This window comes from Anser cygnoides, chromosome 2 (assembly GCF_040182565.1).
Source record: "Anser cygnoides isolate HZ-2024a breed goose chromosome 2, Taihu_goose_T2T_genome, whole genome shotgun sequence".
In the NCBI taxonomy this organism is placed as follows: Eukaryota; Metazoa; Chordata; class Aves; order Anseriformes; family Anatidae; genus Anser; species Anser cygnoides.
Window position 1 is genome coordinate 135,351,118 of NC_089874.1, and position 5,909 is coordinate 135,357,026.

The following is a 5,909-nucleotide window of genomic DNA, read 5'->3' on the forward strand; positions in this document are numbered from 1 at the left end:
CTGCAGATTTAAGAAAGAAACCAATACCCAAAAGTTATGGAAGAACATTTTGGCTGCCTGGACAGATATGCATTATCTCCTAATTGTAATTAACTGAATTTCAATGTACTTGAATAAGGAGTCCTAAATGTTCTTGCAATAATTTTCCATGTGTACTCACTAAGTCTTTCCTATGATCCACTCACCGATTAGATGGACAAGAAAGAAGCCTATCTGTCTAAACAACACACGATATTAAAATATTTATTTACTTCCCTTTCAATTAATTTCTCAGCACTTCCAGCATTGTATTGACTTAGTTCTGCATCATCCAAAATCCTATAAGGGGAGAAGATAGAGGAAAAATTAGAAGCTAATTTGTCTTGCAAACTTTCAATAAACATTCTTCTGTGTTTTCCCTGAAGAAGCTTGCTGCTGCTGACATTGACACAGCAAGGATAAAGAAGCAAAAGAACAAAGCAAAACCTGAAGTGAGTTTCTAGCAAAAATAAATCAATAAATAAACATAGTTCATTTTTCTTGGCATATGTCAGCAAGGGACATGTCATATTTAATATGAGTGACAAATATTATTTATATCCTTCCTTCTTTTCTACTCTTCCTTAGCTCACCTTTTGTGGGAAACATGTCATTTTAAAGTAGTTTTCTTTGTCTTGCCTTCTCGAAGGAGTTCAACAGCTATCCAAGCAAGTCATATTAGATAAAAGCCGGTTTACCACTGCTGAACAGGACCCCATGATGTATTCACAAACTGTGAGTTTGAGTACTGTGTGCAGTTTTGGGTGCCACAATATAAGAAAGATATAAAACTGTTAGAGAGTGTCCAAAGGAAGGCAATGAAGATGGTGACGGGTCTAGAAGGCAAGACGTATCAGGAGCATCTGAGGCCCCTTGGTTTGCTCAGCCCAGAGCAGAGGAGACTGAGGGGAGGCCTCATGGCGGCCTGCAGCTCCCTCACGAGGGGAGCGGAGGGGCAGGCGCTGAGCTCTGCTCTCTGGGGACAGCGACAGGACCCGAGGGAACGGCATGGGGCTGGGACAGGGGAGGGTCAGGCTGGGTGTTAGGGAAAGGTTCTGTGCCCAGAGAGTGGTCGGGCACTGGGACAGGCTCCCCAGGGCAGTGGTCACAGCATTGACCCTGCCAGAGTTCAAGAAGTATTTGGACAATGCACTCAAACGCATGATCTGTTTTTATTTATTTATCTTGGGTAGCCCTTTGGGGACCCAGGAGTTGGACTTGATGATCCTTGCAGATCCCTTCCAGCCCAGATATTTTATGATTCTATGATTTTATGACTGTTTTCTTTAGAAAATGGGATTGCACCTTCAGGCACATAACAATCTACTGCCTTAGCAAGATTATTTTTTCCTGCTATCTATCAAAATTTTTATATATTTGCCTTTTACTGAAAGACTTATGAAACTATTTTTTCTACTGACATAGATATTATTCTACTTTTGCTACTAATTAAGAAAGAAACCCCACATAACAGTTAGTTAATGACAAATCAAAAAAACATAGGAAAAGCCACAGTTTTGTCGCACGATACCATGTTTGTGCTTTCATCTAATACAAATGTTCACACTAACCATGAAGTGTATTTCTGTAAAGGATTTCCACAGTTTGTCAAAATATCAATATATCAATATCAATATGTAGGTGTTCACCTACTATAAACACTCTCTACTGGGTTCTAAAGTGTGAAGAAAAGTACAGTGTGTTTTTTTGCAGCAAAAGGTATTTGTAATTACTGGTTGGTGAGCATGGCCAAGAATAGCCCTTAACTATTCATATGCAGCCATTCAAAAATCAAGTGTCTAAACTTTCTTAGGCTTCTCTTATAATATATAGTGAGAGATGAGAAAAGACTCATCCCAGGAACAAACAGCTGCATTAACTGCCCACTGGAGGTGATTTTCCTTCTGCTTTTTGACAGTTAGATAAATCTGTCCCCCTGTATGGGGGGACAGGTTTGCATTTTTCTACATCAAATGCTCTGTGTTGCACTGTAAGTTTGTAAAGCGATGCTACAGTGACATTTAGAATAAAAACATCCATGAAGAAATGTCAGTGTAGTATTGTAAAGGCCTGCCCAGGCCTGCTTGAGTGAGTGGTGAGCTTTGAGCCACCACTGGAGTAAACTCTTAATACTGTATCAGTCCTATAAATAAATAAATAAAATAAAAAATAATTGAAGTGCCAAAACACCTCCCTGAAGAGAATTCAGTGCTCTCCAACTTATAAGCTCAGTCCAGCACACAGCTACACAAATACATAACGTGATGGGTGAACAATTGGCTGGTGGGTCTGGCTCAAAGGGTCACAATAAATGGGATTACATCAGGATGAAGGCCAGTCACAAGTGGGGTTCCACAAGGCTCCATTTTAGGGCCATTCTTCCTGTATGTTTTCATACAGGGGAACTATAGGCCTGTCAGTTTGACCTCAGTGCCAGGAAAGCTCATGGAGCAGATTATCTTGAGGGTCATCACGCGGCACTTGCAGGGCAACCAGGCGATCAGGCCCAGTCAGCGTGGGTTTATGAAAGGCAGGTCCTGCTTGACGAACCTGATCTCCTTCTATGACCAAGTGACGCGCTTGGTGGATGAGGGAAAGGCTGTGGATGTGGTTTACCTTGACCTCAGTAAGGCTTTTGACACCGTTCCCCACAACATTCTCCTCAAGAAACTGGCTGCTCGGGGCTTGGACTGGCGTACGCTTCGCTGGGTTAGAAACTGGCTGGATAGCCGGGCCCAGAGAGTTGTGGTGAATGGAGCCAAATCCAGTTGGAGGCCGGTTACTAGTGGAGTCCCCCAGGGCTCGGTACTGGGGCCGGCCCTCTTTAATATCTTTATCGATGATCTGGATGAGGGCGTCCAGTGCACCCTCAGTAAGTTCGCAGATGACACCAAGCTAAGTGCGTGTGTCGATCTGCTCGAGGGCAGGAAGGCTCTGCAGGAGGATCTGGATAGGCTGGAGCGATGGGCTGAGGTCAACTGTATGAAGTTCAACAAGGCCAAGTGCCGGGTCCTGCACCTGGGGCGCAACAACCCCAAGCAGAGCTACAGGCTGGGAGATGAGTGGCTGGAAAGCTGCCTGGCCGAGAAGGACCTGGGAGTATTGGTTGATAGTCGGCTGAATATGAGCCAGCAGTGTGCCCAGGTGGCCAAGAAGGCCAACAGCATCCTGGCCTGTATAAGAAGCAGTGTGGCCAGCAGGTCTAGGGAAGTGATTGTGCCCCTGTACTCGGCTCTGGTGAGGCCGCACCTTGAGTACTGTGTTCAGTTTTGGGCCCCTCGCTACAGGAAGGACATGGACGTGCTCGAGCGAGTCCAGAGAAGGGCGACCAAGCTGGTGAGGGGTCTGGAGAACAAGTCTTACAAGGAGCGGCTGAGGGAGCTGGGCTTGTTCAGCCTGGAGAAGAGGAGGCCCAGGGGCGACCTTATCGCTCTCTACAGTTACCTTAAAGGAGGCTGTAAAGAGGTGGGGGTTGGTCTATTCTCCTACGTGCCTGGTGACAGGACGAGGGGGAATGGGCGAAAGTTGCGACAGGGGAGTTTTAGGTTGGATGTTAGGAAGTACTTCTTTACCGAAAGGGTTATTAAGCATTGGAACGGGCTGCCCAGGGAGGTGCTGGAGTCACCATCCCTGGAGGTCTTTAAAAGACGTTTAGATGTAGAGCTTAGCGATATGGTTTAGTGGAGTACTTAGTGTTAGGTCGAAGGTTGGACTCGATGATCTTGAGGTCTCTTCCAACCTAGAAATCTGTGATACTGTGATACTGTGATACATGGCCTGGTTGCAGGATGCAAATTCATACTAAGTAAATTTGCAGATGATACTAAATTTTGAGGAGCTGTTGAATCCTTTGAGGGCAGAAAGGACTTGTAGAAAGATCTTGACAAATTATAGTGCTGGCCAATCACCAACTATATGAAATTTAACAAGAGCAAGTGCTAGATTCTGCACCAGGGTGGGGTAATCCTGGATACGTGTACAGACTGGGGGATGAGGAGCTGGAGAGCAGACCCATGTAAAGGGTTTTGGGGGTTCTGTTTGATTGGAAGTTGAGTAAGAGTTGGCAAGCTGAGTAAGAGACAAGTGTGCCCTAGCAGCCAGAAGGGCCAACCCTACCCTGGGGTGCCTCAGGCCCAGCACGGCCAGCTGGTCAAGGGAAGGGATTGTCCCACTCTGCTCTGCACTGGTGAGGCCTCACCTCGAGCATTGTATGCAGTTTGCCACAATGTTGTGGCTTAAACCTATTGTGTCCAAAGGAGGGCAGCTAAGATAGTAAGAGGTTTAGAGGGGAAGATACATGAGGAGCGGCTGAAGTCATTTGGTTTGTGCAGCTTAGAGAAGGCTGAGGGATAACCTCATCATTGTCACTGAGCACTGGAACAGGCTCCCTAGGGCAGTGGTCACAGCAACCAGCTTGCCAGAGTTCAAGAAATGTTTGGACAATGCTCTGACACATGGTCTGATTTTTTGGGTGGCCCTGTGTGGACCCAGGAGATGGAATTGATGACCCCTGTGGGTCCCTTCCACCTCTGGATATTCCATGATTCCATGAGTCTATGATACTCCTGGCTGGGTGCTCCTGGGCTGCAGGAAGGTCTTTTCTTTCATTACATACCACCAACCTCAACCCCAGCTGTGTTGGGTGTAAATGGCAGGGTTTTGGTAACAGGAGGCTGCGGGGGTGGATTCTGTGGGTGCCATAGCTGCCTCCAACAGCCCACTGTAAGGCACAGGTGAGCCTGACAGTGAAGCTGGTGGCACCTCTGGAAAAATACACCTAAGAAAGGGCAGAAAACGCTGCACAGGCAGAATAAGAGGGAACAAAAAGTGTAAGAAACAGCAGTGTGAGCACCAAGGTCATTGAAGAAGGAGAGGAGGAGGTGCTCTAGTGACAGAGCAGAGATTCCCCTGCATCCTGTGTAGAGGTCCATGGTGGAGGAGGGAAAAGCATGAGGGAGCAGCAGCGAGATGCTGTTACAGACTGACCGCAGCCACCCCTTCCCCATTTGCTCACAGGGACTGGGGAGGGCTGGGAGGGCAGCTGGCTATGAGAAAAAGGGCTGGGGGGAATGAGGTGGCAGATGAATTTCTCTTTTTTTGTTTGTCCTGGTTTCAGCTAGGACAGAGTTAATTTTCCTCCTAGTAGCTGGTAGGGTGCTGTGTTTGGGATTTAGGATGAGGATAATGCTGATAACACACTGATGTTTCAACTGTTGCAGAGCAGTGCTTATACTAAGCCAAGGACTTTTCAGCTTCTCATGCTGCCCTGCCAGCGAGAAGGCTGGGGGTGCAGCAGGAGCTGGGAGGGGACAGACCCAGGACAGCTGACCCAAACTGGCCAAAGGGGGATTCCATACCATATGGCATCCTATGGAACAATTAATATGGGGTGGCTAGCCGGGACGGGGGGGCAGTCTGCTCAGGGATAGGGTGGGCATTGGTCAGCGGGTGGTGAGCAATTGCATTGTGCATCACTTGTTTTGTACACGTTATATTATTATTATTATTGTTATATTATTATTATTGCTGTTGTTGTTGTTATTATTATTATTATCCTTTCTGTCCTGATAAACTGTCTTTATCTCAACCCACATGCTTTCACTTTTTCTCTGATTCTCTCCCCCCATCTCAAAGAGGGCGGGGAGAGGGTGAGCGAACGGCTGTGCTGTGCTTACCTGCCAGCCGGGTTAAACCACAACATTATTTTTCCCTGACGGTTGGGACTTGATGACCCTGAAGGTCTCCCCCAGCCTAGACGTCTCTAGGCTTCTACGGTTCTAAGGGCACCCGCCTCCATGGCGATCCCACAACGGCCAAGCCACGGCGTCACCTGCCGCAGTGCGCATGCTCCGAGCTGACCCCCCCCCCCCCCCGACCCTTTCTCCGTATGC